The sequence below is a fragment of the Rhinoderma darwinii genome, chromosome 2, assembly GCF_050947455.1.
Source record: "Rhinoderma darwinii isolate aRhiDar2 chromosome 2, aRhiDar2.hap1, whole genome shotgun sequence".
NCBI classification, from domain to species: domain Eukaryota; kingdom Metazoa; phylum Chordata; class Amphibia; order Anura; family Rhinodermatidae; genus Rhinoderma; species Rhinoderma darwinii.
The window spans coordinates 357,542,782-357,558,709 of NC_134688.1; positions in this window are offsets into that span (position 1 = coordinate 357,542,782).

Below are 15,928 nucleotides of genomic sequence, written 5' to 3' on the forward strand. Positions count from 1 at the left end.
CAATTCTAGTCACAACGCCCAGCTAGTAAAAGAAGTAAAAACGCCCAGATGTACATACACAATACACGCCCACTTTGACATAACTTTAAACACGCCCAGTTGTACTTTAGAAAGCCTCATTTGCATAAATATAAAAATGGTCATAACTTGGCCAAAAATGCTTGTTTTAAAAAAACAAAAACGTTACTCTTATCTACATTGCAGCGCCGATCTGCTGCAATAGTAGATAGGGGTTGCAAAATCTGGTGACAGAGCCTCTTTAAGTGACTCACCTGTGACTTCTCAGATTCTAGTTCTTTTTCTGCATCCGGTCCAGACCTCTATGGTGGCTTCTCCCGGTCACAGACCATTTCTGCAGTTTGCTGCTCAGATGTCTTCAGCTTCTCACTTTTCCAACATTTCTGCACCTATAAATAAATATAAAGTTATCATTATACCACACACTACGCCCCTAAATATAATAGCGCCATACACTGCATCACTAATTATAATAGCACCATACACTGTGTCCCACACACACACACACACACACACACACACACACACACACACACACACACACACACACACACACACACACACACACACACACACACACACTGTGCCCCCTGTAGATAGTGCCTGCCATAGAGTCCCCTGTAGATAGTGTTTCACAGATAGCCCACCCCTGTATATAGCCCCCCTTGTACATATAGTCCACCCCTGTATATAGCGCTCCACTAGATAGTCCACCCCTGTATATAGTGCTCCACAGATAGCCCACCCCTGTATATACTATATACAAGGGTGGGCTATCTGTGGAGCACTATATACAGGGGTGGACTATATGTACAAGGGGGCTATATACAGGGGTGGACTTTCTGTGGAGCACTATAGGGGGAGCTATTTTTGGGATACTATATACAGGGGTGGGCTATATCTACAGGGGGACTATATACAGGGGTGGGCTATATCTACAGGGGGACTATATCTACAGGGGGACTATATCTTCAGGGGGACTATATACAGGGGGACTATATACAGGGGGACTATATCTACAGGGGGACTATATACAGGGGTGGGCTATCTATAGGGGGGACCATATCTACAGGGGGACCATATCTACAGGGGGACCATATCTACATGGGTGGGCTAAATCTACAGAGGTGGGCTAAATCTACAGGGGTGGGCTAAATCTACAGGGGTGGGCTATATCTACAGGGGTGGGCTATATCTACAGGGCTGGGCTATATCTACAGGGCTGGGCTATATCTACAGGGGTGGGCTATATCTACAGGGGTGGGCTAAATCTACAGGGCTGGGCTAAATCTACAGGGCTGGGCTAAATCTACAGGGGTGGGCTATATCTACAGGGGTGGGCTATATCTACAGGGGTGGGCTAAATCTACAGGGGTGGGCTAAATCTACAGGGGTGGGCTATATCTACAGGGGTGGGCTAAATCTACAGGGGTGGGTTAAATCTACAGGGGTGGGCTATATCTACAGGGGTGGGCTATATCTACAGGGGGCTATATACTATATAGCCCCCCCTGTAGGTATAGCCCACCCCTGTATATGGTGCTCCATAGATAGCCCACCCCCTGTAGATATAGTCCACCTGTATATAGCCCACCCCCTGTAGATATGGTCCCCCTGTAGATAGCCCACCCCAGTATATAGCCCCCTGTATATAGCCCACCCCCTGTAGATATAGTCCACCTGTATATAGCCCACCCCCTGTAGATATAGTCCCCCTGTATATAGCCCACCCCCTGTAGATATAGTCCCCCTGTAGATATAGCCCCCCTGTAGATATAGTCCCCCGCAGATACAGCCACACTTCTATTACAATTTAAAAAAAACAAAAAAACTATTCAAACTCACCTTATTCCCGATCCCACGCCATCCGGCAGCCATGGAGACCTGCTCTCTTCTGCGCAGGTCTCCAGGGAGTTGAACACAGCGTCTATGAAAGGCGCTGATTGGCTGGGCAGGAGGACTTTCCCTGTCAGTCAGTCAGCGTCTTTCATCGATGGAAGCGTCACTGGTACAAAAGGTACCAGTCGCTTCATTCGTGGAGAGGCGCTGAATGGCCGGGCACGGAACGTGCCCGGTCATTCATTGCTTCTAATTGTACCTGTGTCCTTGCGACACAGGTACAATTATAGAGCAGGAGGAGGGGGCGCTGGCGCCCCCCTCTGAGCTGCGCCCGGGGCACGTGCCCCGCCTGCCCCCCCTAGCTACGCCCCTGCCCAGATGCATAACTTTATTTATAACTACATTTATCTACATTAAAGTTAATTTGCCAAGTGAATGCCCAAACACTTAGTTTGTTTAAATCCGCTTGCAATTCACGAACATCTTCCATAGACTGAACTATATTACATAGCTTGGTGTCATCTGCAAAAATAGAAATAGTGCTATTAATCCCATCCTCTATATCATTAATAAATAAGTTGAATAATAGTGGTCCCAGCACTGAACCCTGGGGTACACCACTTATAACCGGGGAGCATTCAGAGTAGGAATCATTGACCACAACTCTCTGGATACGGTCCTTTTCCAATTCTCAATCCAATTACAAACTATACTATCTAAACCTATAGTCCTTAATTTACCCATTGGATGTCTATGAGGGACAGTGTCAAATGCCTTTGCAAAGTCCAAAAACACTATATCCACAGCGGCCCCTCTGTCTAGGCTTCTGCTCACCTCTTCATAAAAACATATCAAGTTAGTTTGACAACTTCTGTCCTTAGTAAAACCGTGCTGGCTGTTACTTATAATACAATCTTTTGTCACATAATCCTGTATATAGTCCCTCAATCTTTTTCCATACGATGGATGTTAAGCTTACTGGTCTATAATTACCCGGGGAAGACCTAGAGCCCTTTTTGAAAATAGGGACCACATTTGCCCTGCGCCATATAGTGTGTGTATATAGTGTATGTCTATATAGTGTGTGTATATAGTGTAAGTATATATAGTGTGTATAGTGTAAGTCTGTATAGTGTGTGCTGTGTGTATAGAGTTTATAGTGTGTATAATGTAAGTCTATATAGTATAAGTGTGTGCATGTAGTGTGCGTGTATCTAGTGTGTGGTTTGAATATATAGTGTGTGGTGTTAGTGTGAATTGTATATAGGGTGTTTAGTTTCTACATTTTTGTGTGAAATAATTTCCCACCCATAGAGCCCTCTGCAGTCAGTCAGATGCTTAGAACTCCCCTTGCAATATAATCTCCCCCATAGACCCCTCAGTAGTTATTATACTGCAAGGGGGGGGGGGGGTCATCGCATCTGAATGATTACTGAGGTCTCTATGGTGGGATAACTCCTCCCCCCCAGAGCCATAAGAGAGACACTCAGACCCTCCCATAGAGCCCTCAGCAGTCAGTCAGATGCACTGATCCCCCCTTGCAGTATAATCCCCCCCCCATATAGCCCTCAGGAGTTATTTTACTGCAAGGAGAGGGGTGTCTGACTGCTTAAATGATAACGAAACTTTTTCTTTTTTTTTAATTGACATAGTCATAGTGACATGTCAAAAGTTCTGATCGGTGGAAGTCCGAGCAGTGAGACCCCCACCAATCACTAAAACAAAGTGGCAGAAGCGCTCAGGTGAGTGCTGTGCCACTTTGTTTCTGATCGTCTTTCCTCTCATAGCCGAGCAAGCCGTGTATGGGCACAATAGAAAGTCTATGAGTCCGTACACTGCTCCGAGGAAAGGTGATCAAAGATGAAGTGGAACGGTGCTCACCCGAGCAATTCGGCCACTTTGTTTTAACGATCGGTGGGGGTCTCAGTGCTCAGACCCCCATCGATCAAAACTTCTGACCTATCACTATAACACGCCAAATGTTTTTTAAAAGTTTAGTTACCCCTTGGGAGCGGAATTTATTGGTCTGAGTTAATGTATGGGCCTGGAGTCTTAATTTGCTTAGGAGCCTGGGGTATAAAACAATTTAGGGTGTTTCGTTTCTGAATTTTTATGTTGCTAGAGATGCTGAAAATGGCAGCAGAATCGAGGGGCAAAGATTTCTCATCAGGAAACTCTGCAGTCATCAGGAGAAGTCGCCATAACGGTCTGTGTCAAATGAAGAAGAGAAGAAAAGAGAAAGACTCACATCAGAGAAGACATCACTTGTGAGTCACTGGATCTATAGAGGATCTGTCCCCTTTCCTGACATGTCTGTTATAGGAAATCCTTGTATTCCACATAAAGCCTTTGCATACCCAGGACTAATAGACAAATGCGTGTTACCATTCCCATCATCAAGAGGATGTGTGATACTCAGTGTGATACTGTCAGCGATGGTTGGAGACTGTCAGTATGTAGGGACACAGCCCTTTGACAAGGGGAATCCTAACACCCATTTGTCAATGCTCACACAGAAAGGTGGTGTTTAATATAGACACGACGTGGCAGGGCGGTGGTGGAGAGGGGGGGGGGGCCCAAGCTTGTGGAACAGCCCTATGGTCTACTTAATCCGCCAATGCAGATACTCCACACATCTACGTTTATTTCACTAGAAACTTATGGAATAAATAACATCCATGCATACTATGTTAAAACCCTTGGTGTAAAATACTGTACTTTTACGGCACTAGCACTTTTTAATAAGTGCTGGGTGCCATAAATATACGGCACGGGGATGGTGGGGACACAGGAACTGTACCCACTCCATCCATAGCGGGTGTCACCTGTGTATGTCAGCTGACACTCTTCTGCAATAGCCGGGATCAGAGAGTACTCTGATCTTGGGAGTTTAACCCCTTTAAAGGAACAGTGTCATCACAAATTATTTTTTCATATGTTAAAGATGTTAGTGCTTTATTAAAAACGTTTATATTTATTTGTGTGTTTGTGTTTTACTTTTTCTTATTTTTACACTTTTTCTTCCCTATGGGGGCTGCCATTTTTTGTTCCATTTCTGTATGTGTCGATTAACGACACATACAGACATGGAATACGGCAGCCACAGTCCCATAGGGACTGCGAACGGCTCCCGTCCCATCCACTTCTGTGTACGCCGTCTGTGTGGGAACTGCGCATGCGCCGCTCCCACACAGTCCAATTTGAAATTGGCGCCGTCCGGCGCCATTTTCCTGTGGACCGGAAGTCGCGGCCGGACAGTAAGATTACTACTTCCGGTCGCGGCTTCCGGACTTGTGCACTTGGACCAGTGGCAGCAGACGGAGCAGACGGGCCGGAGGGAGCCGCGGCGGCAGGAGCAGGTAAGAGATTTCAATGTATGTTCGTGTTTGTGTACGTTTACTACTGTATGTAAACCTACTACACTGTGTGTTAGCTCAAAAAATGGCGACACACAGTGTAGGAGGTTAGACCGTTCAAACCCCTCGTTTATCCCGGCACTAGCCAGGATAAAGGAGGGGGGATGCTGAGAGCTCACTAGAGCGAGGGCTTTTTACCCAATTTTGCAATGCTGCAATTTTGGGAATAGCTCCATCTAGTGACCAGCAATGGGAAATATTATAAATTAGAATCTAATTTATAATATTTCCTGACTCGTGAAAAAATAAAAAAAATTTGAACAATGTTTAATCACCTACACACTAAATGTTTAATTAAAAAAAACCAAAACATGTTTTTCTGGCAACACATTCCCTTTAAATGCCATGATTATTTGCATTGCGGCATGTATATGGTTAAACAGGGGAGTGGGGCTCCCTCTGTCAACTCATCCTTGATGCGATTGCAGGTTGTTAATGGGTTGCCATGGCAGTTGTGGGCCTAAAGAATGCCCACTACTCTGCCATGTGTGTATACCTATTAGGCTCTAAGCAGAATCCCTCTACCAATATGTGACTACTCTGTGGAATATCACAAAACGAAAAGATTCCACAGCACTGGACTGCAAGTGGGTGCACGCCTCAAATAGACCTGGTCCACGGTCCTGGATATCAAGCAGACAAAAAATGGACAGAGGCAGCACTTCCAAAAAGAGCAAGAGCTATTTATTCACCCATTGCATGTGCTGCCTCTGTCCATTTTTTGTCTACTCTGTGGAATATGACCTGGGAATCCAACTGGGAAAGTCCATACCTCCTTGATGGCGTTACGGGTGAAGAACGGGGATATTACATAGGCCCTGCACTTCAGATTAGCCAGCCCAAATTGCAGTTCAAAGGATCCACTTCTCTGGTGAGAAAGAACAAAGCCAGTCCTAGTTCATGTGGGCCAGATGTGAGTAGAATTTAATAAAATGTTGAAATTTTTTCTTTTTACAAGGCGTAAAGGACAAAAAGCACCCCAACATTTGAAAAGCAATTTTTCCCTATTACGGCAATACCCCATAAGTGGTCATAAACTGCTGCTTGGACACACGGCAGGGGTCAAAAGGGAAGGAGAACCATTTGGAGTTCAAATTTAGCTGGAATGGTTTTCGGGTGCCATGTCACATTTGCTAAGTGCCTGCGGGACCAAAACAGTAGGAACCCCCCAAAAGTGACCCCATTTTGGAAACTACACCCCTTAAGGAATCTATCTAGGGGTATAGTAAGCATTTAGACCCCACTGGTCTTTTGCAAAATTTATTGGAATTAGGCCGTAAAAATGAATATCAGCGTTTTTTTCACTAAAAAGTTGAATTTTTTCATTTTCACAAGGCCTAAAGAGGAAAAAACACCCCAACATTTATAAAGCAATGTCTCCTGAGTACGGCAATACCCCATATGTGGTAATAAACTGCTGATTAGACACACGGCATGGCTCAGAAAGACAGGAGCGCTATTTGGCATGCAGATTTTGCTGGCTTGGTTTTTGGGCGCCATGTCGCATTTGCAAAACCCTGAGGTACCAGAGTACAGTAGAAGCCCCCAAGAAGTGACCCCATTTTGGAAACTACACCACTCAGGGCATTTAACGTTTGCCTGGACATATGACAGAGCTCAGAAGTGAAGAGCAACATGCGCATTTGAGGTCCATTTTGGTGATTTTCACAGCATTGGCCCACAATTGCAGGGCTCTGAGGTCAAATAGCAAAACAAACCCCTGAGTAGTGACCCCTATTTTGGAAACAACACTTCTTGAGGCATTTTAAGGGGTGTAGTGAGCATTTTGCCCCCACAGGTGTTTTTCCATCAGTAATTAATGCGCAGCGGATGGTGCAAAGTGAAAATTGAAATTTTCTGCTGATATGCCATTTTAGTGCGCAATATGTTGTGCCATCGAAGACAAATATCTCATAAATTGCTAAGCTGGTTCCCCCAGGTATGGCGATGCCATATATGTGGAAGTAAACTGCTGTTTGGGCACGCTGTAGGGTTCAAAATGGAGGGTGCAGTATTTGTCTTTTGGAGCGCAGATTTTGCTTGGCAGTCCTGTTTGGGGTTTTGCTGGTATTTCAGTTTATAAAGTGGGGGCATATGTAATCTTTGCGGAGTACATCAGGGTATAATAATGCGTTAAATAAATTATATTTCAGAGATATGTGGCCGATGTCGCACTGATAAATGGGGCCAGACGTTATCCACGTTTGGACACTCTGCACATTATGCGTCGCTATATTCTGAGAGCCAGAACTTTTTTTTATTTTTCAGTCAAAAAAGCTGTGTAAGGGCTTGTTTTTTGAGGGACAGGTTGTAGTTTTTATTGGTACCATTTTGGGGACTTTATGATCACTTTTTATTCCATGTTTTGTGACGATGGTGATTAAAAAAATAGTGACTCTGGCATTTTTTTTTGTTGTTTTTTTGCGGCGTTCACCGTGCGGGAAAAATACAATTATAGTTTTATAGTTTGGGTCATTACGGACGCGGCGATACCAAATATGTGTACTGTTTTTAACATTTTCACTTTTTTCCAATAATAAAAGGCTTATTATAGGAAAAAAGGCAGTTTGTTTTTATTGACTTGAAACTTTTATTTTTACACTTTTCTGAAACTTTTTTTTTCAACTTTTTTTTTTGTCCCACTAGGGGACTTGAGGTCCTTCACCTCTGATCTTTACTCTAATTCATTGCACTACCCACATAGCGCAATGCATTAGAGCTGTCAGTCATTCACTGACAGCAAGCCTATTAGGTCCCGTCTGTGGGCGGGGCCTAATTGGCTATCGTACGTGGCAGACCAGGAGGCCATTATTAGGCCTCCGGTTGCCATAGCAGCGATCGGATTCATTGTGTCGATGTCGATCGCTACAAACCACTAAGATGCATCTGAGGGGTTAATGGCAGAGATCGGACCTAGCTCCGTTCCCTGCCGTTACAGTATGGTGTCAGCTGTTACATGTAGCTGACACCAACGGCTGATGTTGCAGGCTCAGCTTCTGAGCCTGCGCCTTCTTGAAATTGCGGCCAGACGCCTCTTAGGCCCCGCCTCTGTGCGGGACCTAGCAGGCTTCCATACTTGGCAGACGGGAGGCCATTGTTAGGCTTCCGGTCTGCCTGAGTAGTCATCGGAACCCCACGATTTCATTTCAGGGTTCCGATTGGCTTGTAAACACCATAGATGCAGCTCTCGGTTTTGAGGGCTGCATCTAAGGGGTTAATCGGCCAGATCGGAGGCTAGAAGCAGTGATAGCATTAAGCTATCACTGCTTTAAAACTGTGTCTGCCGACACAGTGCCCTGTTAATGCTGTGACGTAATAGTCCGTCAGTTTGCGTTAACAGGACAACTCTTGTGACGGACTATTGCGTCACATAGCGGGAAGGGTTAAGTAGGCCAGTGCAGGGGTATAGCTAAAGGTTTATGGGCCCTGGTGCAAAAGTCCTTCTTGGGCCCACTCAGCTTCTCTTTATTGCCAGCAGACATGTGTGATACTGTCTGCTGGGCCCTGTATCTTAGCCAACCAAATGGTAGGCTTAGATATAGGGCCCCAGTGGATAGTATTCTTATACATAAATTCCATGCTCATGAGCCGGGTTCTCTTTGGCTTCGGGCGCAGTGCGGGTCCTGACGCCATTCAGCGTCATGATGTCACTCATGGTGCACATAATGTTGTGACGCTGTGATGCTGAAAGGCATCAGGACCCGTGCTGGGCACGGATCCAACTCAGGAGAGAGGTCGGTAAGTATACTGTCAAGGGGGTTTTCCAAACGCATACTTTTTAGACCATGTTATTTTTGGCACACTTCTGCTACCCTCTGTTTTTTACAATACGAGTATTTCTCTGCACATATGCACCAGCCCAGCCCTTTATATTACAAGTTCTAATAAAAAAAGGCCAAGGCGATATGTGCTGACCACTACTGGTAGTATAAAAACCAGTGTAGATAGTGTCAAAGTGGGCCTTCTCATCCTGGTAATGCTAGCCTGCTGCTGCTATGTTGTATCTGGCTGGTTAAGAAAAATGATGGGACCCCATATTTTTTTCAATTATTAATTTATTTTTTTAAAAATTGACATGGGGTCACCTCCATTTTTTTTATAAGCAGCCAGATACAACATAGCAGCAGCAGACTAGCATTACCAGGTTAGGAAGGCAATGGTTTTTGGGCTTTCCCAGCCTAATGATACCAGTCTGCGGCCACCCCAGTATCCAACCCTCACTTCAGATGGATCGTACCCAGGTCTTCCCGGTACCCCTGGTGGCGTTGGCTACCTGGTTAATAATGGGGGGTTACTGCTAGCCTTTTAACCAACTAATCCTAAGCCCCGCCCGAATAATAGAAGCTGTCTATCAAACAGCGGCCATTACCAAGGCAGTAGTAATAATGTTAAAAAAAACACCAACACAGAAAAAATTTTTTGTTTAAATAAACCCCCACACATATCGAAGTAGTCTTTAATTCCAAAGTAGTCCAACAACCAAATCTGTAAAAAAAAAAACATTAGTAACACTAATAAGTAAAAAGGCAAAACAATTATTATACTTACCTTCCTGGGTCCATGACAGGTAACTAAGCAGTGACAGCTCTAAGCTGTCATTGGTCAGTGTACATCAAGTGGTGCCAGGTTACTTCAGTTCATTGGTCTACTTTTAAAAGTAGGCCAATGAACTTCGGTAACCACTCACCGAGTGATGCAAACTAAGCAATGACATCTTAGAGCTGTCCCTGCTTAGCTTACTGAGCCTTGTAAGTGGCACATGATGACTTAAGATGCGCCAGAATTTGGGCGCATCTCGGGTGAGTGTGTTACTATAAAACTAGTGCGGGGACTCCTTTAGATACAAAGTATCGCTAGTTAGTAGCGTCGGTCCGGGATCACCATTTACATTTGCCGTTGCTATTGAAGCAGGTCTCGTCTTTTCTGATCAGGCCTGCACCAGCGGAACGACGCCAGGTGGCATGATGACGTCATGGCACCGCCTGCGCAACAAGAAAAGCGCCGAATGGCGAGAAAGGGAACTGATGGTTCCCTTTACTCACCTGTGCTTTCAATTTGATTCGCGTCCTAAGGACGCAGATATAATTGAAGCAACCCTCCGGTCCCGGGGACCAGGACATACAACATGGTAATATAATACATACATACCTTACCTTACCTGGTGCCTACCAGTTGTGTCGTGGATCCTCCGGTCCCCTCAGAGCTGTCCAGAAATGGCTGCAGTCTGAGCAGGACTGGCTGTACATACATAAAGACATACATACACACACACACACACACACACACACACGCACGCACGCACGCACGCACGCACGCACACACACACACAGGAAAATAAATATACACATATTGGAACCTATAACAATAGATAAAGGCACATAAATAGACACACACGCACAAAGACACATACAGACCCATATATACCCACAAAGCAACATACATGCACAATGTAGAAGACATTACCTGAATGTCTATGTAAATTACAGATAACACAGTTATAACTCTCTGGGTACAGCTAATGTGGTAGATATCTGCAGTCCTTTGTAATACCACAGATAACACATAGTGACAACTCCTTGATTACAGATAATGTAGTAGATGATACCTGCAGTCCTATGTAACACCACAAATAGCACACAGGGAGAACGCCCTGATTACAGATAATGTAGTAGATGATACCTGCAGTCCTATGTAACACCACAAATAAGGCTTTATTCAGACGAACGGGAAATACGTGCGTGCAACGCGCGTGATTTTCACGCGCGTTGCCCGGACCTATATTAGTCTATGGGGCCGTGCAGACATGTGCGTGATTTTTGCGCTGCGTTGCTCCGTTGCAAAAAAGTCACGACATGTCCGTTCTTTCTGCGTTTTCAACGCATCACGCACCCATTGAAGTCAATGGGTGCGTGAAAACAACGCACGGCACACGGAAGCACCTCCGTACGCACAGCGTTTTTCACGCAACACTAGTTAAGTCTATGTAAATAAGTTGACCAAACTAGACAAAACAAGCACAAACCAGGAAGTGGCTTTTCACTTTCTGAGCACATGCGCAGAGTTCCAACCGACATCTGCTGCAATGCCACATGCGTGCGATGTTGAAAAACTTATCTGCTTGGTCCATGACAGACCACAGTTGTGGAACACCAATGCAGAGGCCTACCACGACCGCACGGGCAAGGAGGTTGGCTGGGATGAGGTCGCGCAGAGCCTCTTCGGACAGGAGTGGGATAAAAGCACCACAAGAGACCGCAAAAGCATAGGTAAGCGCAGATCTGTATTAATGCTAATGCAATCGGCCATGCTGTAGTGTATATCCTTGTGTTTCACATGTTTCTACTGTGCTTGGTCGCGGGTGTGTCACTGCATCATTAGGCAAGTGTTTAATGTTTAGTTGTGTTTAATGTTTAGCGACGTTTCGGACAAGTGCAGTTTTCAGTTATGTCACATGTTCTCCTTTTTTTGTCTGTTTGCTGTTCCTATGTCCAGTTGATGATGTTAAAACCCGGTGGAGGAGCTGTCGGGATCAGTTCAGGAGGGAATTTGGAAGCAGAGGGCGAAGTGGGGATGGGGCGTCCAAAAAACGCCCCTACATATATATATGAAATAACTGATGTTCCTCAAGGACATTATGGAGATGCGGCCGTAAGTACTGACTGTACCCTGATGACATGTGTGTGTTCACTGTATAATCGGCCAAAAATGGCTGTTTGTCCCTTGTGGACATGTTAAAAGGAGTAACGCAAAATGTTTCTGCCAGATGCAGTGATAATCTCAATGACACCGAGGAGGAGGCTGGCCATGTGGAGTCGCAGCTGGTCACGGAACAACATCCCATGCTGCCGTTGACCCCCGAGCCTACGCAAACACAAGCAGCCACCCAGTTAAGCAGCCAACCACAGCTGCCACGGGACGTGGACAATCCCCGGACGCCACCAGCCAGACGCCGGCGCACCCAGGTTGCCACAGCAGGTGCCAACGTGGACTCGAGAGTCCTGGAGTACCTCCGGCGCTGTTCGGAGGAGGATGGATGTGATGCATTTGGCCGTAGCATAGCGCCGCTACTCTGGCGAGTCCCGGACTACCGGATGGCACGCGTCCAAGGCTCCATCCTTGCTATAATTGACTCCGCCACTCCTCCTAACAATCCACGCCAGTGCTTCCAGGTAATAGAGCAATGGAGTGGATTGCCTGAGGATTCGGTGCCCTCTACTGCACCTCTCCCTTCCCAGCCTGCACACACCTTTCCACGGCCACAGTACCAACGGTCGATGGTGAGCATAATGTCACCTGGTCATGTGGTGCCTCGAGAGCGCCCTTTCGCCCCCTACGTCAGACCCTAGCAACCCTTTGGCCAGGGCCCCCCGGCAGGTTTCAACCCTCTGTATCAGCACCACTATGCTGTTGAGGAACATCCTCAGCAGGCCCAGGGACAGTATAGTGGTGCTGAAATGCAGACCCATCAGTCGCCATCACAGAGGTATCATGATTTCTAGATGTGTGTAGGCAGATTACGGGTGGCTCGATGTGGTGATGTAAACATCGAAGTCCCAGGTTGTAAATGTAGCATCATGTTGGTGCGTTTTCTATTTTTGGATGCCTGCTGGTTTCTGTTAAAAGTTACCGTTCGAAATTACACATTAAAATTTTTTTCTGTTTGCAAGTAAGATTTGATGTGTTTGCCTCCATCTATGTGGTGGAACCCAGGTTCCCCAAAAGGTTCTTTTAGGTAATGTTCAAAGATTATGCCGACGGAGCAAGATTGTTGCATGCCATGATTGAGGTATTAGTGTATCTTTGGTGGTTTTCCTCAATTCCTCATATTGTGCTCGCCTGCATTGGAGTGGTGTGAGAAATGTCGAACAAATGTATTTTGGCTTGGGATTAGTGAACATGGGCTAAGCCAATCTGCCTCCCATGCTAATTCGTTTAGAGGACATTCCAAATAAAAAGAAAAACCACCAAAGATATAAGCTCGCAACCCACGTCAAGGGTCCTCATGTCTTGCGAGTCCCTAATCAAAATATCCCCTCCCCAAATAACAACAAATTTAACTAAAAAATGCTACAGTGGGCCACTAATCTACACTAGGACACCCTTCACAGAACATCCTCCTGCCATGGCAGAGCTCCATCGGGGCTGTCAAAATATTGTGCAAATATGTCGCGTACTCGAATCCCAGATGTTTGAGCCCTTCCGAATGGAATTTGCTGCGGAATGGTTGATGTTGAAACATTTTGCCTAATATATTCGGCATCACAACCGGCGTCATGTATGCGACAAAAATTATGAAGCACGACACACGCTTGTATGACACGGGTGACATTTTGCGGCGTCAGTTGCATGGTGGTGAGAAAAACACGCCATTTGGAGGACATTATGCCAAATGCACATTCCACACATCGGCGTGCTCTGCTAAGCCGGTAATTGAATATGCGCCAATGGTCATCCAAGCCTCTTCGAGCAAATGGGCGCATTACTTGACTTGTGAGTCCAAAACCCTCATCTGCCACGATTACATAAGGGACTGGTGGTCCTCGCGAGCCAGGCAGGTGGCTCGGCGCCGGCACGGAAAGTAGATTGCACATCAGACGATGGCCCATCCTGGATGTGCGAAAGATTCGGGCATCAGCTGAGCTTCCATAGGACCCTATATGTACAAGGCCAACAAGACGATGGAAAAAAACTGTTTGTAGTTATAGAATCGGGATCCTGAGTGGGGGGGCTTCTTGACCCGAATATGCTTGCCGTCTAGGGCCCCAATACAATTTGGAAATTGGATGGTGGTGATAAAATCGTCAGAAATCGAAAGCCAGTGCTCTGTCGTGGGCTGAGGCATCACTGTGGCCTTCAATCGCTGCCACATCACAACACAGGTGCCTGTCACAATGCCCGAAATTGTGCTCACTCCAAGAAGGAATTCGAAATGTAACGAATGATAGCTGTTTCCGGTAGCAAGAAATCTACATGGGCGAGATGCAAAAACACAACACACAAATAAACGTGATGTAGGACATGACAACCACACACCATCCTGTAAGCTGCAATTGTTTAAAACACACATACCTCAACGTCACAAGGAGTCGCTCCTCGGGGGAAATGCAGCTCCGCATATTTGTGTCCTGGTAGGTTATTCCTGCGCGAATCAGGTCCAGCAGAATATCAAAAGTCGACACAGACATGCGGCAAAACGTCTGAAATTTCTCAGGGTGGCTGCGAAGGTCATCATATAGAGTATGAAAATGGCCTTTGGAGGTGCGCTGGGCCACAAGTGGATGAACCCAAATCCTCCCTCTTCTCCGGGTTCCCTCCTGAAGCATTGGTCGCCGCTCACCAAATCTCCGAGAAACCATCCATGATATCAGCACACGGCCCAGCGGAGTCAAGGGCATAGTGTAGATTTTTTACCTGGAAAAATCCCAAAAAACCACCCAACACGGCCAAAAGTAGTTTGCAAGGTGCAAACTTGATGCGAACATGTGCTCACATCAAGCAGGTGTTGGAGAAGGTGTCTTTTTGTAGGCTGCCCTCTCCATTACTCCACCCTCCGTTGTTTTGACGCGCGTAAAAAACGCATGCCATACGCGCGTAAAATACGCAGTCCTAACGCAGCCCTAACGGATGCCACACGCAACTACAACGCAACCAAAACGCCGCGTTTTTCACGCGCGCAAAAACGCCACGTTCGTGTGAATCCAGCCTAACACACAGGGAGAACTCCTTGAGTACAGATAATATAGTAGATATCATCAGTCCTATGTAACGACACAGATAACACACAGTAATAGCTCTCTGAGTACAGATAATGTAGTAGATATCTTCAGTCCTATGTAACGTCACAGATAACACACAGTGTGGGCCATGTAAACGAGCGCGGATCAACGAGACAGCTCATTGATCGGCGCTCATTTGCTCCTTTCACAAGAAGCTAGTATGGGGATGAGCGCTCATTACCCCGATCGCTTGTCCCCATACAGTTCTATCATGTCGGCATCACCTGTCCCTGTTTACAACGATAAAAGTTTATGCATTTAAAACGATGCAATCAGCCAATGAACGAGCTTTTGCTAATTAATTGGCTGATCTGGATGCAATCAGACGTCCGAAAATGCGTCTCAAAAGCGTTGGCAAACATCTGCCCATTCATTTGTATGGGTCTTACGATGCTCTGTGCCGATGGTAATTTTTTTTACGCGCCGCTGTCAAAATGCGACACCCGCTTCAAAGAAGTGCCTGTCACTTCTTCAGACGTAAATGGAGCCGTTTTCCATGGACTCCATGAAAAACAGCTCCAAGTACGTCCGTAATGGACGCAGCGAAAGACGCCTGCACATGCCATTACGGCTGAAATTACGGTGCTGTTTTCTCCTGAAAACAGCTCCGTAATTTCAGCCGTAATGGACGCTGCCGTGTGAACATACCCTCAGGGCTTAAAATGTCAGGGGAAATAGCCCCAATACATATGTGTCCGCCCCAAAAAAAATGTGTGTATAGGAGACAGCATATCTATAGCACTACGACCCTATAAACTATGGATAGGATTAGATACAGTGGCTCAGCAGACAGTATCACACATGATAGGATTAGATACAATGACTCAGCAGACAGTATCACACATGATAGGATTAGATACAGTGGCTCAGCAGACAGTA